Source organism: Paramisgurnus dabryanus, chromosome 11 (assembly GCF_030506205.2).
Source record: "Paramisgurnus dabryanus chromosome 11, PD_genome_1.1, whole genome shotgun sequence".
Classification (NCBI taxonomy): Eukaryota; Metazoa; Chordata; class Actinopteri; order Cypriniformes; family Cobitidae; genus Paramisgurnus; species Paramisgurnus dabryanus.
Genome location: NC_133347.1, coordinates 339,986 through 359,881, shown reverse-complemented (window position 1 = coordinate 359,881; position 19,896 = coordinate 339,986). Strand labels below are relative to the sequence as shown.

The 19,896-nt window shown below is 33.6% G+C and overlaps 3 long non-coding RNA genes across 5 annotated transcripts; 1 reads left to right on the top strand and 2 right to left on the bottom strand.

Moving 5' to 3' along the window:
- Window positions 1–348: 348 nt before the first annotated feature.
- LOC135730338 (uncharacterized) lies at window positions 349–4,590 on the bottom strand. 2 transcript variants are annotated; one of them, XR_010525949.2, is made up of 5 exons: window positions 3,085–4,590; window positions 2,438–2,497; window positions 2,240–2,330; window positions 2,061–2,140; window positions 349–1,678 (listed from the first exon to the last, which is right to left on the bottom strand). It is a non-coding gene; the product is annotated as an uncharacterized lncRNA (long non-coding RNA). The 2 variants fall into 2 exon arrangements; XR_012337852.1 differs by lacking the exon at window positions 3,085–4,590 and having other exon boundaries at window positions 2,438–2,961.
- Window positions 4,591–8,353: 3,763 nt separating this feature from the next.
- Window positions 8,354–10,365, bottom strand: LOC135730340 (uncharacterized). The gene is made up of 3 exons (XR_010525951.2): window positions 10,140–10,365; window positions 9,747–9,842; window positions 8,354–8,592 (listed from the first exon to the last, which is right to left on the bottom strand). It is a non-coding gene; the product is annotated as an uncharacterized lncRNA (long non-coding RNA).
- A 2,588-nt stretch (window positions 10,366–12,953) lies between these two features.
- Window positions 12,954–19,046, top strand: LOC135730339 (uncharacterized). Of its 2 annotated transcripts, XR_010525950.2 has the most exons (6): window positions 12,954–13,045; window positions 13,285–13,391; window positions 13,774–13,841; window positions 14,102–14,210; window positions 15,500–15,732; window positions 16,319–19,046. It is a non-coding gene; the product is annotated as an uncharacterized lncRNA (long non-coding RNA). The 2 variants fall into 2 exon arrangements; XR_012337900.1 differs by lacking the exons at window positions 15,500–15,732; window positions 16,319–19,046 and adding an exon at window positions 14,436–15,487 and having other exon boundaries at window positions 14,102–14,324.
- The last annotated feature ends 850 nt before the right edge of the window (window positions 19,047–19,896 follow it).

Genomic DNA, 19,896 nt, shown 5'->3' with positions numbered 1-19,896 from the left:
TTCTAGTGTCTCCATTGGTGTTTAATCTCAACACTGATTGGTTGCTTTTAAAACCCCCTCCCAAAACTCTGACAACTATTGGGACACAACTTTGAAACTTTCCAGTTGAGATCATTTGATTGGTTACACTTTGTATTAAGCCCAACCCAAGCCCTCATAGCTTAGTGACTTGATTGGTTATTTGCCTGCTATGCAGATAGACTAAAACCCCCCCCACTATATATATATATATATATATATTCATATTTATATTCAGATACACCCCAAAACCCTTATGTAAAATAAAAAACTTGAATTGACTTTGAAATGTTTATTTAATAAAAAACTGAACAATTCACAATTGTCACAATCACAAAATAATATTATACACAAATATTAAAAGTTGCATACATAAACAATACTATTTAAACTCATAAATATACAGACAGAGAAAGCAATATTAGAGTAAAATAAAACAAAATAAAAGCAACAATAAAAATTACATTCAAAGCAGTACAATGTAATGTAGCAGTGGCGGCTCGTGACTGCTCATCCGAGGGGTGCAAATTCAAAATAAGTGTTCGGAGTGTCATGTGTATTGCTTGTGTTTTTAAAATGTGTTTGTTGCTTCATGTAAACCATGTGCATCACGGGTTTAGTCAAAACACATGATGCACATACACGCAGAACACATATTTTGAACCACACAAATGACTGGCTATATACATGTTGTGACAAACTTTGCATCGAGTGCTCACAAAAAAAGAAGTCACCACCTGCCACTGTAATGTAGTAAATATTTAAATAAAATAAAGCAAGATCAATATAGTTGTTGTTCAAGAAATCAGTCCTACACTGCAAAATAATGACTTTCTTACATAGTATTTTTGTCTCGTTTTCAGTAGAAATATTATTTAAATAAAATGCTTTTTCTTGATGAACAAAATGACCTAAGAAAATAAGTCTAGTTTTAGACAAAATAAATAAATGCACACAATTTAAGTGAATTTGTGCTTAAAACAAGCAAAAATATCTGCCAATGGTGTGAGAAAAAATCTTAAGTTTTCTTTTTTCTTAAAAACTTAATTCAAGCACAATTTTCTCACCCCATTGTTAGATATTTTTGCTTGTTTAGGCACAAATTTACTTAAATTGTATATTTTTGTCTAAAAACTAGACATTTTCTTAGGTAATTTTGCTCATCAAGAAAATACATCTTGATTTAAGAATTTTTAGTTTTTCTACTAAAAACAAGATAAAAATCCTAAGTTAGAAACTGATTTTTTTGCAGTGTAGATACAATTGCAGAGCTCTGTCTTGGAATTATTCAAGAATTTCTCACTGTAAAACCTAAAAGTTAACTAAACTCAAACCATTTAAGAAAACCGGTTGCATTAAACCATTTAAGTTTTAAAACACATAGATTTGAGTACTGTGAACTTAAACAAATTGAGTCACATGCAGTTATGCACTTATATTTAAGTTCACACTAACTAAATATAACTGTGCATTATTGCACAAGACTTAAGTTCACAGTACTCAAATGTATGTTTTTTTTTAAACTTAATGGGTTAAGGCAACCGATTTCCTTAAATGGTTTGAGTTAAGTTAACTGTTAGGTTTTACATTGTAAAGCATATACTTGTCAGCAAAGGTAACGTTGATGCACCCTCATCTGGACAGACATCTCTTTGGAGCCCTTTGGAAATATAAAAGTACATATAAGTATTTGGCATAATACTAATACACATACACATACACACACACGACAAATCAAATGACATAGAATTAAAGTTGTACATTTTAGAAAGTTAACATTAAACCAGTGGTTCTTAACGTAATTCCTGGAGGCCCACTGCCCTGCATGTTTTGTATATCTCTTTTATCTGACAGACGTAGTTCAGTTCATGGAGATCCCTTCTAATGAGCTGATGATATGAATCAGGTGTGTTAAATAAGGGAGACATACAAAATGTGCAGAGCAGTGGGTCTCCAGGAATAACGTTAAGAACCACTGCATTAAACTGTACAAAGATACAACAATATATGATCAAAGAACTTCATAATATACATCTTCTTACTTCATTTTCTGTGTTGATGTCCTCAGAGTCTCTGTGTTGTTCTGCAGCTTCATTACAGTAGGCTACTTCAATATAGTTGTCTATCAAAAACAGAATAAAAAAAATAGAATCACATACATCATAACACATCTATTTACGATTTAACCTTTTTAATTTAATAATTTAATTATTAAACTTACATCATTTTGGCCAGATTGCAGTGATATCAATTTCTTCAGTGTCTGGATCAGTCTGATGTTTTAGCTTTCACTGTTACTTCATTATATTTCTCTGGCAAACACAGAATTAAAAATCAAAATCACATATCACAATACATCCGTTTACTATTTAACATGTTTGATTTTAATTTAATGTAATCATTGAATGATTAAACATACATCAGCTCTACCCAGAAACCTCTTCATCGTCCACAAAGTTGACCACAGTGTACATGACCTCTGTAAACACAAACATGTATAGACTTCATATTTAAAAAGATGAAGAACAGCAAACATATAACGTTTAAATATATTATGACTCCAAGCTTCTTTACAATTAGCATCTAGGTTCTCTTAAAGTGAAGCTGGCTTTGTTACAAATCAATATAAAGCTATTAAAACAGTCTTGAAAAATAAGCAGCATCTACCAGAACTGAATGAGCTTTTAAAACAACAAAAGATCGTCTGTACCATTTAAAATAGCAGAGAGACACTTGCTAGCTGCTAACATTTCAAACACACGAGTTACTGTTGTTTTGTTTGTTTTAAGCAAATAACGTCTCATCTTGGCTTCTTTAAAGTTTTGTTTTTAAAAATTTAAACATCGAATTGAATCTTTTAACAGCCCGGTTTGAATGTTACTTCGCGTCTTTTTAACCTCATGTTTACCGCTGTGTACCACGTATAACCTTAATGTTTTACTGTTTGTGCTTTAAATTCAAACAGTTCTAGTATAAAGACAAAAACGAATCATAGTTAATAACATAATATGAACAAATAGGCAACCGATCAGCGCGATGCAGACAAATGAATTAAATCAAACTTACCTTACTGTTAATGAGCAAACAAGAGACGGAGTAGTCCAGGCAGTAACGGTTCGCGATTTTGAATTTTCCCGTCAAGCCCATAGGTTGAGCAGTCGCACCTGAAGGGTGGGGGCAGATGAGTAGGTGCAGGTGCATTCTGGGAAATGTAGTCCTTTTCTTTAATATACTTTTTATAATCCGCGTTTTCACACTATGCATTGTTCTTTATACTTGATTATTAATAAAAAATAAAAAATATTTTTATAAAGTTTATTACGTTTACAAAACATGTTTAGTTGACAAACATGTTAACAGTTATTTGGAATGATGCTCAGATTTTCTTAAATATAAAATCTTTGTGAATCAGCAGCACCTTCTTGATGAAATACAAAACTCTTTAAACATGCCTCAGGAATTATCTCTGGGTTTAGTGGATTAACTGCTCATCATTGGAAACATTGAACGTATACCTAAATGAATTCTTACTTAAATATTAGTAAATATAAACTAATGCTGAGTTAAGACATGTAACTTACTGAACTTACTTAACTACAACATGAACTCAAATTAATTTATTGTAAATGACTGCATTAACTAACAATGAAAAACATGTCGTAGTTAATGATGACTCTTCAATAGTTTATTATTAGGATATGCTGTAACTCAGCATTAGTTCATGTTAAAGTAAAAATACATGTATGTCTTTTTTCACTGTGATATATGGACCCTTATTATATTATAAAGTCCCCATCTCTTTTGTTTAAATTGATTGATTGAAGACAAACATTATAATATGTGGTCTGACTTTGTGCAAGCATGCATTATCAAATGCTAAAAGTTACCTCCTCAGATAGACTTGAACATTCATTGGTGCCCGAACATTTTCCTTACAAGGGCCAAACCTGACTGAGGGCCGTGGGCCAAAAGTAAATGTTGTTGTGTTATATTAAAATTAAAGTTGCCCTGATAACCCCTAATTTATAATTTTCTAATATTTTAAAAAATAAATAAGCAAACACTACTCTGTTTATGCATAACTAATGCAGTTTTATTTTCCAAGGCTGTTTGTAGGAAAAAGAAATCGTTTTGCCAATCAATTTTAAATATCCTTTTCTCTGTGTGCCACTGCCGCAACCTCTTCATTTTTAGCCTATAGTACCCGAGTTCATTAGGTTTTGTGATGCATTTTATACACCTTCAAGTATGCATGAAACATAAAAAAATTTAAGGTCTTTTGTGGGCCAACTTTGGGCACCTCTGGACTAGAAGTACAGTAGCTGACAGGTATCTGCAGATATGTTTACCCGAGTTTGTCAGTCTGTTTCACCCAACATGTTTTGCATCCACATGTGAAAGACTGTCTTTTAGATTATGGACCTGTCTATTGATATTTTTGTTTCTATTTTAAAAGATTTAATGAAATGTTAGGGTAGAATTATAATAACAATAGAAACAATGAACTTCAAATCATGAGACATCAGCAAAAATAAGCAGCTTTACATTTCACTGACTAATTTATCAACATCCTAGCTAGCAAAAATGAGTTACATGATGTCATTTGAACAGCTTCCTTTAAACGATGTATGCAGCATTGAGAGATACGTTCACAATATTCTGACCTAGGGCAGTTGGAGACATGTTTTCAAAGTGTTGGAAATATATATTCTGAAATAACATTTGTTGCATTTCTCTTGAGTCAGAGACATAATTTTCACACATTAAAATTGTAATTGTGTCCATTGAATTTTAGTTATTTTGAATGATGCTTAGTTTCTTAAATAGACTAATTAAATTATATTAATAATAAACATATTTAGAAAACACAGTTCTTATGTACCACAATACTGTATGTGCTGTCTTAAAGAGACATGGTTAACCCCCCCCCCACCCCACTCAGCTCTGAAAACAAAGAAGACACCTCTACCTGTGGGTCATTAACATATAAAAAGCCCTTCACACACTGTAAAAAAAAAATTTTTTTTCACAGAAATATACTGTATTATTTTACTGAAATTTTCTGTTTTTTTTACATTACGTGTAAATGTCATTAAAATAAAGAAAAAAACTTTTATTAAAAACATTAACCATAAAATAAAATTAATAAACTGTAATTTCACTTAATGAGAAATCATAGTTTTTTTACAGGATTATTCTTATTTTTAATTGGCTTGAATGTTAAATTACATTGAATTCTATGTAAAAATACAAAAAAAATCACATATTTAAAATTAAGACAACTATATGTTTTTTTAATATGAAACCTTAACTTTAAGGTAAATACATGTAAAAAAACAATCGTAAAAAAACGGTAAAAAGTCTGGCAGCAAAGTTGCCAAACACTTACCTTCAAATTACAGTAAAAAACCTTAAGTTATTCTACGGAATAATTCTGTTTTTTAAAATACAGATATTTACCGTAAAATGTACTATATTTTTACAGTTCCACTGCTGAAGAATGAAAAGAAAATCCCATTAAAAAATGTCTGTAGAATGTAAAAGAAATGAATAAATCTGCATATAAACTGGATATTATTGCAGAAATACCTCAAAATGATAAAATTAAATGAAGTCTTCTTTTTTACACAGTATTCTTTGGTAAATTCATAACATTATCAATTACATCCACAAGAACTATCTGTCAAAGTACAGATTTTTAGATGTAAAACACAAAAAAGTTACATAACATTACTTAAAATACCGTATTTTAACAGCTTTAGGCTTTTATTTTATGGGATTATCAAATCTATTAATATTAAATTCCTGTTAAATTTTGTTTTTAAACTGTAGAAAAAATAAGATCACATTAAAATAGCTTGCAAAGCCATATTTTTATGGTCATTACTTTATATAAACCATATTGCACAGTAATTACAAGCATTTATCCAATATATCTACATACCTTTCCCATTAATGTATAGGGTTTAATTTGAAAAAAACATACTTTTATAGTAATTAAAAGCAACTATCCAATATATCTACAGACTCTTCTCATTAATGAATGAAGTTAACTTTATAAATACATTACTTTATAGTAATTAAAAGGAACTATCAATTATATTTACAGACTTTACCTATTAATTTACAGGGTTTACTTTAAATGAACATACTTTTATAGTAATTACAAGGAATTATCAAATACACTTACGTACTTTTCCCATTAATCTATAGGTTTACGTTGAATAAATTTACTTTTATAGTCATTACACACAACTATCTAATATATCTATATACTTTTCCTATTAATTCATGAAGTTCAGTTTATATAAATTTTTTTATAGTAAATAAAAGCAACTATCCAATATATCTACATTACTTTATCATTACTGTATAGGGTTTACTTTATATAAACATTATTTTATAGTATTTAAGAGCAACTTTCCAATATATCTACATTCTTATCCCATTAATTTAAGGACCCACATAGCAATTTTGGCAAAAGTAAAAGAAGTTTTTCCTCGGCCCACATACAACAAATAATGACGGCCCTACAATGGCCCAGTTCTGGATTAGAGACAAGGGCCAGATAATATCCCATAACCGGCCCAGATCAGGTTAATTGGTACCAGTTCTCAGCCATAAGTCACCATATTAAAACCAGCATTTAACCAGAACTTCCAAAACTGAGCCATAACTCAGCCTGATCTTGCCCAAATTATATTAATAAATAACACAAAAAATTACTTTGAAATTATTTGCCATTTTTATTAATCAATAACACAAGTCAATAACACTACGACATCCACATTGTATGTGTTAAAACTATTCTAATATAAACTGCCAGCAATAAACAAAAATACTAGTTTGTTCAAATACATTATTGGCATGAATCTAACACCAACAACTTAAATTACAAAGCAATTTAATCCTTAGTAAACAAACAGAAGTTTAGAACAAACTAATAATAAAAAAAAATAAAAAAACATTGTGACAGTTACACTGGTGTGTGAAACATAGTTTGCCCAAATGACCAGCTATACACAAATACAGAAGTTTTTCATTGAAATTAACATATTAGCATGAATTAAAATTTAAATGAATTACCATGGGTAAATACAAGTTTGAACCAAACTGAACTTAAAAGTTAGTTAAGTTAATTAGAAACACTACAACTTCATGTGTATGTGAAACCAACTCTACAGTCAGCTTTACGGAAAGATACAAGTTCCAGTTAACCCTATAACTGTCACTGCCCCTTTTGAGTGGGGGGGTGAAAAGGTGATCTGCGCGTTAAAATTACTATAACTCTGGCATTCTTTGGTTTAGAAGCAAAATCTTGGTCTCTTTTTTAAGAAGACAATTTATAGTTTTACACTGAGGTGTTTGAAGTTGTAAATATTAAATGACAAAAAAGTTATACCCGTTTAAATTTATTTTAAATAATAAAAATAATGCAATAAAGTATATACTCTCTAATCAAATGTATATAAAAATTAAAATGTTTTACTCTCAAAACACCACACCAGTAAAGACACAAGTCTCAACTAGTTCTGAACCAAATTTTAGGTGAAAATAACAAAAAATGAAGTTTCTGTCACACTTTTAGTGGTTTTACCAACCAAGGCCACTAGGTGTCAACGGTTAGTTGCAATATCTTGTCAAAAGTTGATAAATTACTGTCTCTGCATTGTGTTTAATGCAAAAAGGTTTTGAAATATGAAAACTACATTCTTAGAGCTTTCCAACGATATATAGTTTGTCAAGATTTTTGAAGATTCATATATTCATTTTGAAGAATATTAGAATTATGAATATATACGAATTCATATGGACTCCTACTGGGTCAGTGACAAATAACAAAATGACTGTCCCTACTAAATTTCCATCCTCAAATGGCCTTGAAATATGAAAACTACATTCCTAGAGCTTTCCAACAATATATAGTTTGTCAAGATTATTTCAAGTTTATAGGGTATTAGTGTTATAAATTTATAATCATTTATATGTATTCCTATGGGGTGAGTGACATTTAACAAAATAACTGTCCCTATACAAATTCTATCATCAAATGGCCTTGAAATATGAAAACTACATTCCCTGAGCTTTCCAACAATATATAGTTTGTCGAGGTTATTTCAGGTTAATGGGATATTTACAAATAAATATGTAATAACATTTTGGGCCCAACTGTTGGTCTGCGATATTTTAGAAAATGACTCTTACTACATACATTTTTTTTCAAAATGGTGTTGATATATTAAAACTACATTCTTAGAGCTTTCCAACGGTATATCGTTTGTCAAGATTGGTGTAGGTTTAGACTATGTAATTATTGTTTTAAATATGTAATGCCAAACATCCCACCTGTGGGACAGTGACAGTTATAGGGTTAAAGTATTAGCATGAATCTAACTGAGGTAATTTCAAATCGATCGAAAAATTAAAACAATACAATTAATAAAATTGAAACAAAAACAATCCAACACTAATAATAATAATAAATGTGTATGAGAAAGTGTTCAAGATTGTCCTCAACAAGAAGTACTGCTTCTCAGCTCCTCTTTCCATAGACGTAAACATTACAGCAGCCCACTGTTATATTAAAGAAAATAGATGCAAATGAATATTTGTTATTAAGCCAAAGCCATATAATACAGCAATTAAAAGCATAAAGATATACTTCAAAACAGACAGATAGACCATTAGAAGTTGCTTTGGACGAAAGTGTTAAATGTCTAAATAAAATGAAACATAGCTTAGACCTTAAAGACGTACTTTTCATTAAGGTACTCAAAAGCAAATGAGATCTGAGCATGTACTTAAAGGACAAGTTCGGTATTTTACACTTAAAGCCCTGTTTTCGGATTGTTTATGATGAAATAGAACGGTTTTGACTGAAATTTCGAGATATGTGGCTGCCCCGAGAATTTTCAGGTGTTTCTTGTATCACCTCCCACCTCTATAATGGGTCTAATAGGTGCACTGGAACAATCCTTTCTTAAATGCATTAAACTTTCGTTTACAAAGACGTGAAACTCACCGAGTGGTCAGGGGTGTTCATTGATATGCTCACACAAAAATCGCTGCAAAAGATGCTTTCTGACACAGTCAGCAGTATCATTCAACCAACCCGTGCAAGTTATTTGAACAAACCCTAATAAACATATTAAACTACTCCATATGTATTGAGTATTGTTTTTGTTTATGAAAATATTATAACATCGCTTCTTACGCAGGTGGAGACATGAGCTTATGAAAGTATTTGCTTTTTTATTTAAAACATAACAAAAATAAGCTCAAACACATTAAGAACTATTATAAACATTAACTAAGCGGATTATGTCATGTATATTATGTACTGTAATCACATTTTTGTAATAATATATAGTAGCAGAATAAATAAATCAGCTAACGTTAAATCAGCATATTTTTTTATCAGCATTTTAAGTGTTTTTAAACAATTCTTGTATTTATTGTTTACTGGTAGTTTCTATGAAAGGTTTTACTGGATGGGGTTAAAACAAATGTTTTGTAGAGATTTACTGCATTTGTGTTAGCTATTATAGCAACCCCTGATTGCACAAAACGGCACACTTGTGTCCTTCGTAATAGGCTACCGTTAGCTATAGTGGCTCACGGGAAGTCATAAACCGGAAAGCTCAAAGATGGCGGCGCCCGCATTTACGTCAAGAAACAGGTGGATATAAACAAAAAGATGACAACATGAGCCTCAACATTTAATTTACCTTGATGTTTTACGTGTCTACTGGAATATACACCCCATCATCCTTTTTGTCCTACTCCAGAGTCTTCCAAGTCTTGATGAACACAGACCTGACACACTTTCACCAAAAAAGAAAATTTAAACGTTACAGAAATACATTTTCAAATATTATTTTTTTAATAAATGTTCTAACAACGGGAAGACCAGATAACCAATTTAATTAACTTCATTAATAATATGATTACAGTAATTCTTATGCCTAACAACAGCTAATAATGGCCGTCAAACTGCAATAGCCTATAACACATACTACATGATCACGTAAACGTTTGCATCCCTTTATTCGTTTGTTAGACATTTAAACTAAAACATTTTATGATTGAAAAAGTTTAAATACTCAAGTTCAGGTACTTACTAGTAATCTTGTTCTTTCTTCTTCTTTAACTTTTATTGGCGGTTGGCAACTAGTATCTTTCACCCGCTTTGAAATCTGTGTCCGTTATGATGGCCGGCTGCAGGCAGCGTTGCTCCTGTAACGGTTACCCCGCCTATTGGTTTATTTGATTGGCCACCGCTCGGCTTGCGTCAACAGGAAAGCAGAGGAAAGCTCGTCATCTGTTATGTGATTGGCCAGTGGCACTCACCTTTTTTTGATTTGATTGGCCATCTCAATCATTTTTGATAAGGTGTTCTACATAATGCTGCGTTGCAAGAACGTACAAACGGATGACGTTAAAATAACGCGAGAGGGATTTGAGATCATAATCCTGCGCATGATTTTTCGAGTCGTTCTCGCAGTACTTTGATGTCATCCGCTTGTAGGTTCTTGATGCACTGCATAATAAACTACGCATCCAAATGTAACGCGATCGTTTTTAACACTTCGGCAGGCAAAAAGCACAGTGAAACATATATCGTTTATTTATACAGTATCTAACTTTTTTTATTAACAAAAGCACCAACATACAAAATTCTCGTTGGGCAGGAATAAACCCCCTGCTACAATGAAAAGCGCGCAAAAGCAAATTTAAATAGAAACAATCCATGGTACAGCTCAAGAAACGTTATCAATACTTTAAAATTCAGAAAGAAAAACGTCTGGAAGTTCAGGATCACTTGAACAAAATTATCTTGACCATGATCTGAAACCATGTTTATGTAACTGAAATGTAAACAAACATAATTGTCCAAATACATTAGCTTCTTTTATTACAAAACTATTTAAAAAGGGTTAAATTACATTAAGATTTAGAAAGCCTAAAAATACTTAAATTCTTATAATTATTTATTGTAAATCACAGTTTTCAAATGTGGCTTACAATCACTAAACTGATCTGGGCCACATACTTCCCACCCACAATTGGCCCAAATGTTACCTGCCATCATGGATCTAGTGCCATCATTGCCCATACTTGGCTGACGTGTTGCATGCCATTGCCATTATACATTGCTGCTGAAATGGCGGGCGGTGGCTAGCTGTGGACACTTCCGTTTTCGACCACAGCAATAAAAAAAGTACAATGCAGCCAGTTCACATCATACATACGCCCACTCCCCTAACATATAGCCTAAATACAGAATGAAAATACCAGTACACAGAGGGTATTTAGAACAGAGACAGACAGAGCCAGACGACCTGAATGGAGTAAAACAAGCTTGTACTATCCTAACATGTTAGAAGTCTTTGACTTCACAGTCATTAATGGCCATCTTGTGATCTTCATCCCACTTTTACGGAGTCCATGGGCCCATGAGCCCCAAAGTCTATTACAGATGCTGGCCTGAGGCTCTTTTTCCAGTACATACTTTGCAGTACATACTTTGTGTCTGTATCTTATCAACTTTGGCTTCTGATGTCAGTTAGATGGCATGCAGACAGCTGGGAATTAAAATTAGCACCTCACACCTATCAAATACAGGGCAACTGCAAAACTTCCAAGTCCCCTGCAACCAATTCAGAAATATACAATTAAGAAATGTATTATATTTCAGAAGCAAAGATAAACTTTGCTGGCCACATCAGCTTAAGATTCAACAAGTGCAGAAATAAGAGTGATAGATAAAAAATATATGCATAAAATAAAAAAATAAAAAGCGCTATGTAGGCTACCTTTCATGCAGATATGTTGTAAATAAAAATTGAACATAATAATAACTGTGTGTTATACTACAGACACAGATCTAAAAATATTGCCTCGAAAGATGAAATACTGCAGGAGGTATTGTTGCACAGCTAAATAGGCCTATACAGTTATTGTACAGGTAATAATTGCACAGCTTAAGTTTTATATAAAATTCTGAAATCAAGAATAGTCAGTGATTGTTTATGCATCATATTTCCCGTGTTTTACTGTCAGGCACTGACTTAGTGTTTACAATTCTGAAGTGTTCTGTAACAATTTCATAAGTGGCAGAGAAAAATTGAATGGCAACATTTTCAGACCCCACCCATGGACTGTATCAGCTGCTGCTGTCTGGCAAGTGGTGCTGCAGCCTCAAGTCTCTGAGCATCATGCTTTGGGACAGTTTTTCTGCAAGACAACCAGGCTTAAGAATGCTGGAAACTACTAACCTCCTAATGCCTGTCTGCTTGTTGATGTGAAAGGACTGAATCTTGTGTCCTGATATGTCCTCTTTTGGCTTGGATTTTAAGGGTGAAATTGTCCTTTTTGTCTGTTTGAAATGCTGCCCTGACAGTGGTTTTCTGTTATCGTATATATTGACCATAGACTATATTGGCACATGTCCACTTTAAAAACATTGAAGACACAAAGTCAATCTGTATATTCAACAAAATTCAAGGCCCTCACTGTGAAATCATTAGGCCACTACACAATTTTCTCGGTTGATGGGGAAAACAGCCACACTATGAATAAAGCTTTACAATGGGGTGCTATATTTTTTAATTTACAATAGGTGAACAATGTGTGAAAGACTAGGAATTTATTCTGGGGCTCAACAGTTCAACCAAGGCTCTTGCATAAACTTGAGCTTTGGTAAACTGGGGGTGAAGCAATTGAAGACATTAAAATGCTTGAAACATTAAACAACCGTGTAAGTGTAAACAATCATCGTAATTGTTTTTCTAGTCTCTCTCTCTGTGCTTTAGGTATCAAGAAAGTGCGCGCAGATTCAAATAATTGAATGTTGTACAATCATTGGACGAATCGTACGGCAGAGGCAATCTCGACCAATAACATCGCTTGACTTTGGGAGGGGGATATACGTCATAACGTAAGATCGCGCCATACTGGCAGTGGCCAGAGTAGAGAGCCTTGATAAAGTATGGAACGTTTTCAGGATATTCAGCTTTCACTAAAGGTAAATTAATATATTTACCCAGCCGGCACATGATCTACCTTTAACGTCGATATGATTAAAATAATGTCAGTTGTTGTTTAAACGTTGATATATATATATATTGTGCGCGGGTCTGCGCCCCTATTTTAAGTTTGAAAATACGTCCGTTACTATCGGTCGGAGCAGCTGCTGCTTTGCGTTGATCTCTCTGTCAGACCTGGATTATTTTATATCTGCCTGTTAAATTCTTAAATTTTCAGCGAATTTTAGTTGATGTGTCAATGAAGAACAAAAGCTGGAATGTGAATAGAAGAAGGGGTCGTACGGGGTCTGTAAAAATACTCAAGTGGTGCTCGCTGCATATCAGGTAAGAGATCATTTTTCATTAACACTCTAACGTTTAGGGACACGGGTAGCATAACGTTACTGCAACCTCATAGGATAACTTAAATAAGTTATCGCTGTGTGTGTTTTTGTACTGCTTCGCTATTAGCGTAGCGATATTAGCACGTATTTCAATGTGTTCGTAGTACATTACCATCTGACATTGCTGTGTTTTATATGACGTTATATGATTAATGTTGTCAGCTAATGTTAGTTTAAAACTCAAACGCATGAGGGGTAAAAAAGCGTGGGAATGAGTAACTTAAAGTGATAAAACAGTCATTTATTCGTTAGAGTATATGTTTACATAACCTCTTTATAATGACATTGAAAAGATATTTGATTTGTTTAACTTACTTGTTTAGATCAAGCATTGGAATAAGATTTTTATCGGGGGAGAACAACCAACAGAAAGACCCATTCACCAACTACAGTAAGTCAATTTTACCCACGTACTATTCGAAAACCAAGGATAGTATTAAGTATGATTTTCATACTGTATTTCATAAAGTAACACAGGGTAGGCGTAATAATCCATGGCTTTAGCCTACACCTTTCCGGCTGCCCCCCTTGTTTGTAATGAAATTGCTGTAAATATATTTTGTCCTATGTTCAGTAACCAAATAAACTTTCTTACATTTCATTCTACAAATCTGAGCAACTTTCTGTCCTTTTGTCTTTCTTCTCCTGAAGTGGCGCACTGAAAGGGGAGATTCATGTCACCTTCACCAGTCCTTTCTTTAATTGCTGGAAACTGTTAAGGGAAAGACCCTCAGACATAATAGGATAAATGTGGCTGCAGGTAAAATTATTTGATGGTGTTAAGGTTTATCATTATCTAACAAACCAAATGCTTTGTTCAATAACAAGAAATCACGTTAGGGCCATTTTCTGGAAGAGAAATCCACTTGGACAGGTAAGTTAACGTTATGTGTAGCATTTTAATGTTTGTACATTTGTCCATATGACGCTAAAGGGGTTTATCAAATCTTTCTCACCCATGTTATGGTTCATATTCTGTGTTCAGTTTGACAAGGATCAAGAGGCCAAGGACCAGGGGCCAGATTCACAAAACATTCTTAAGAAGAAAAATCTTCTTAACTGCCATTTTTATCTTAAATTCAAGCTTAAGAAAAAAGTTAAGAATATTTTGTATTCTCAAAAAAGCTTCTTAAGAAAGTTCTTATTTTTTTCCTTAAGTATGTTCTTAAGAAAAAACTTAAGAAGAATTCCAATTCTCGAAAAATAAACTGTCTTAAATAACATCTTAAAGTTAGGATAACCTTACAGTAGTCTTAAATCTCAAAATGTAAGATGTTTTATAAGTTAATGTGATTGTTTTAAATGTGACATGTTGTATTTTGTAGTCTGAAATGGCAATTTAATCAGTTTACTTCACATAGATTAGTTTAAAGAGGAATTCAACACTCATATAATGAAGTTTAATAGCTTACTCAGTAATATGTCATACAACACAAATAAGTATTAGTGATAATATTAGCAAACATGTAACTTCCTCCGTAATAGCCTATTCATTATGAAATTACTTAACAGCTTAAAGTCGCTCTTAGCGGGAGGCGGACCGGTAATCGCTCCGTCATGTGAGTCGAGGGCTCCGAAACTGCGGGCACGCTTGACCCTCCGCGTCCGTCTCTTGACGCGTGAGCGCGGGTCGCGGGAGGCGAAAGCCGTGGGCACGGAGAGTGAAGCACGCACACTCAGAGCGCTCGGCCTGCATGACGGACCGATTGGGACATTATGGATTTATATTTACGCACCGCACCGCCTTAATACTAGCTACCTCTGTTACAACAGCGAATAACATCCTGTGGTAGTCTTAATGCATCACTCGTTTGTATCGCGTTAATGATCGCAAGGTAGTCAAAAGATTAATGGATAAATGTATTGTTACCTCATTAGCAGGGTATAATTCATTTAAAGCTTGTCATTTTATTCTTAAGACACAAATTTAAGATATTCTTAAGAAAAAAATTGAGAACTTCTTAAGAAATGTTTGAGAATTGCACTTAGGAACATTCTTACGCACTTCTTATAATTTATCTTAAGAACTTTCTTATTTTTTGTCTTAAGAATGTTTTCGTGAATCCGGCCCCAGGTGGTGAAGTCGGAACCAGACCAGACAGCTCTCGCACAGCCAGCCTCTGAACCTGCTCTACAGTTTGAATCGCCCGGGTGAAGTTAAACTCTACTTTGCTGGTGACCCAGATGGCTGAGAACATGATAGGCTGAAACCCTGGAAGCTAAGAGGGAAGCGGCAAAGGAGTTCGAAGAAGAGCTGAAAAGCACGTCTTAATGAACACAAGGTGAGGATTTGTATGGAAATCCAACTGGTTTATCCAGATTATTTACAAGTGGATTTAAGATTTTGTTGATCACATCTACAGAGCAGCTTGAACCCTTTTAAGACATTTTAACCCCTTAAAGGCGGAGTCCACGATGTTTGAAAAACGCTTTGGAAAAGGAGACGGGCTGACTACCAAAACACACTTATAGCCAATCAGCAGTAAGGAGCGTGTCTACTAACCGACATCCTTGCCGGGTTGCGTATGTGTGGGGCGGGTCTATCAACAGAAGGTCCAGAGTCTATTGGGGTAGGGGCATGTTTGTTTAGGTGATTTCAAATATCAACATTGGCTTTCAAACATCGTGGACTCTGCCTTTTAATGTTCCTGCATTAGAAGCATTAATAGAGGCAAAGTTTGTTCATGCTCAATTTTCATTCGAGCTCCAAACTGAAATTATTGTTGAGCGGCAACCTAATGGCTCTGCTCTGGCGATGCTGTGAGGGAGGCAAAGTTGCCATTGTGTGTAAATTGAAAACAATACAATGTGGCCACGGCTGATGTGTAGGAATTTTTGCAAGCATGATACATCTTTTTTATTTTTCAGGACAAGGCCTGGTGAAAGCCACTACAGAGGATCATAGCCATCGTTGGAGTTCTGAAAGGACGTGGGTGAATATCAATCTGCCAAATGAACTTTTTTTAGCATGCACATTCACATCTTTATATTAATACTGATTATATATGAACTTGTTTGTTTGTTACTGGAAAGAACTTAGCTTCTATTGTGTTTGACAGAAGGAGTTTTAAGCCTATGTGCATTTTCTAGATGTTAAGCATGAACAGTACTTAAACAACCATTACCCGTACCAGCTCTGTCCGTGCTCCATTTTCCATTGCAGATCATACTCAGAGATAGTACCCCTTAAATGCAGCTGGTCGTCATAGCAAGGCCACACACAACTGCCGCGGCGTAATGTTCAATGCGAGACACACACCAGCGCCCAAATTTAATTTAAAACGTTTCAGCATGACTCGGATTGTACTTAATTTAACTAAAACAAATATCATAAACATGTCTAATTAATACTTTATCAACACGTCATACTCCTGGAAAAGACCCACATAAATCACATATTTTAAAGGAATAGTCTACTCATTTTCAATATTATTTCATATTTTCATATTTCAACATATATCAATAATATGTTATTACCTTAACTAAGAATTGTTGATACATCCCTTTATCATCTGTGTGCGTGCACGTAAGCGCTGGAGCGCGCTGCGACGCTTCGATAGCATTTAGCTTTGAGTTCACTCAAAAACTCAAAAGTCGATTTAAAATTGCAGTTTAAAAAAACTTGCATGCATTGAAGACCCGTCACCCCTAGGAACAACATGAAACGATTGAATATATCTTCATATGATATATCAGGACACTTCTTAATTTCATCCTCACACTGGCTCATACATGGCTGGTGTAGTAAATATTTACCATAACCGTTTTAATCATGTTTTATGCGTGCTCCCAACACACTGTTTTCTACTGGCTGGCCATTAAAACTGAGCTCCCGCACAAAGAAGGGAAATACGTCACATCTCTTACTCCCGCGTTTGAAAATAATGTGGATAACAACATTATTCTGTTTGAGGTGTAACAAGCTGTGTTCCCACATGTTTAAAGGCTCTCTAAGCGAATCTGCGAGACGTTAGTTATTGTTGACGTTTGAAACTGTTTTCAAACAGACGGAGCGTAGCTAACTCCTCCCCCTCCCTTCCGTGCTTTCATGAACGCGCCCAACCCCCACCCCCAAATCCTTTGTCGTTTATTGGCTGGAATACTTTGTTTTGTTTTGTGATGCTAGGTTTGGCCACTTGTTGATATTGCCGTTTGTGAAGTCTAGGCTGTCTACAGAGATCGCGTTTTTTTACAGTTTGATCAACGGACAGGCAGCAAGCAGATAGTGAGGAGATGTTTCCGGTATGTAACAAAAAATGTTTTATGGTCTAAAACGCTTCAATTCCCTTAGAGCGCCTTTGTTTTGCTGCTTATGACCGTAATCATCATGGAAAACGTTGGTTTACTGATACTACACGCCAGAAGTCGCACCCATAATTCGCGCAAATCGTCATGGGGTGTAGGAATAGTGTGCATAGGGCCCAAAATTATTAACAATAGGGTAACATTCTTCATAGAGCCATAGCTTATTTATTTTGCTTTTAAAGTGCACCAAATGAATGCACTTAACATTAAAATGAACACTTTTCTTTTGAGTGGAAATGTACATCTCAAATGGGGATATGCAGTGAATGGAAAGGACATTGCTGTAAAATATCAGAAGTATGTATTTATGTATGTATGTATTTGGTGAAAAAGTTGTTGATGCAAATGCACTTAACATAGACCTTCTGTTTGTTTTTTGTACATTTAAAACACAATATACTAATACAGAATGTGTGGACATAAACTGGAATGTTGGTTGCAATTACTGTCAAATAATGTTTATATTAAGTAAATCCCATGTACTATTAAGAAAAGTCTGTAGATATATTGGAGTTGCTTGTTATTACTGTCAAATTATATTCATATAAGGTTAGTCCCATGCACTTATAAGAAAGGTCTGTATATATCGGAGTTGCTTATAACAGTGGTTCTCAAACTGGGGTCCGGGGCCGCGAGATGGTGCCAGGGGGGCTCCAGTTTTATGACATTTTATAAAATACATTAAATTCTAATGAATTCTGGGAAATTAAACTAGGGATGCACCGATACCGATACTGGTATCGGGTATCGGCCTTGATACCACATTTTCTAAAGTACTCGTACTCGTTAAAAGTCCCCCGATACCTGTAATCGATACCACGGTCTGAGAAATGTCTATGCTTGAGCAGCGTGTAAGGAGTTAATGCCTCGTGTTGTCCAAAGAGGCAGAGTTTACAACAAACTGGAAAACTAGTCCTTTGTTTTTTTGTTAAATTATATAACTAAAGCTGTTACCTGTACATTTAAATCATGTTTTTTTATGAAGTACTCTGTATCGGTATCGGCAAGTACTGAAATGCAAGTACTTGTACTCGTACTTGTATTCCAAAAAAGTGGTATCGGTGCATCACTAAATTAAACCAAAAAAAGGTAGCACTACTTTGTATAATTTAATGTTTTGTTTAATTAAAATGTGAAGTTTTAGAACAGTTTTTTGTCATAAATTTTCTTTGGGGGGGGCGCGAAGGAATGCACCGTACACAAAGGGGGGCCGCACGCTGAAAAAGTTTGAGAACCACTGGCTTATAAAGTAAACCCCATGATGTAATGGAAAAAGTATATGTGTGTGTGTATATATATATATATATATATATATATATATATATATATATATATATATATATATATATATATATATATATATATATATATATATATATATATATATATATATATATATATATATATATATATATATATATATATATATATATAGGGCAGTTGCTTGTAATTGCTATCAAATATTGTTTACATAAAATAAACATGTGTATTTTTACATATATGGGAGAATTGCTTGTAATTACTGTCCATTTATGTTTATATAAAGTGAACCCATGCATTGAGTAAATGTCATGTTGATATAAAGTTTTATTAGTATAAAGCAATGTTTATATAAAGTATACCTCATACATTGATGGTAAAAAAAATGTAAATTTATTGGAGATGTTTTTGTAATTAATGTCAAGTATTGGTTATATAAGGTAAACCCCCATAAATTAATGGTAAACGTATGTAGATATATTGGGAAGTTGCTTATAATTACCATAATAAAATTTTTTTTATAAGGTAAAGCCCCCATACATTAAAGGTAACAAATATGTAGAAATATTGGAGAGTTGCTTGTTATTACTGCCAAAAAATCTTTATATAAAGTAAACCCCCCAGTATTTAAATGGTACAAACATGTAGATATATTGAAGAGTTGCTTGTTATTACTGTCAAATAATGTTTATATAATGTAAACCTGCATACATTAATGGTAAAAGCTTGTAAATTTAGTTTAGATGTGTCTATAATTAATGTCAAATAATGTTTATATAATGTAAACCTGCATACATTAATGGTAAAAATTTTAAATTTAGTTTAGATGTGTCTATAATTACTGTCAAATAATGTTTTTATAAATAAATAACTATTAAAAA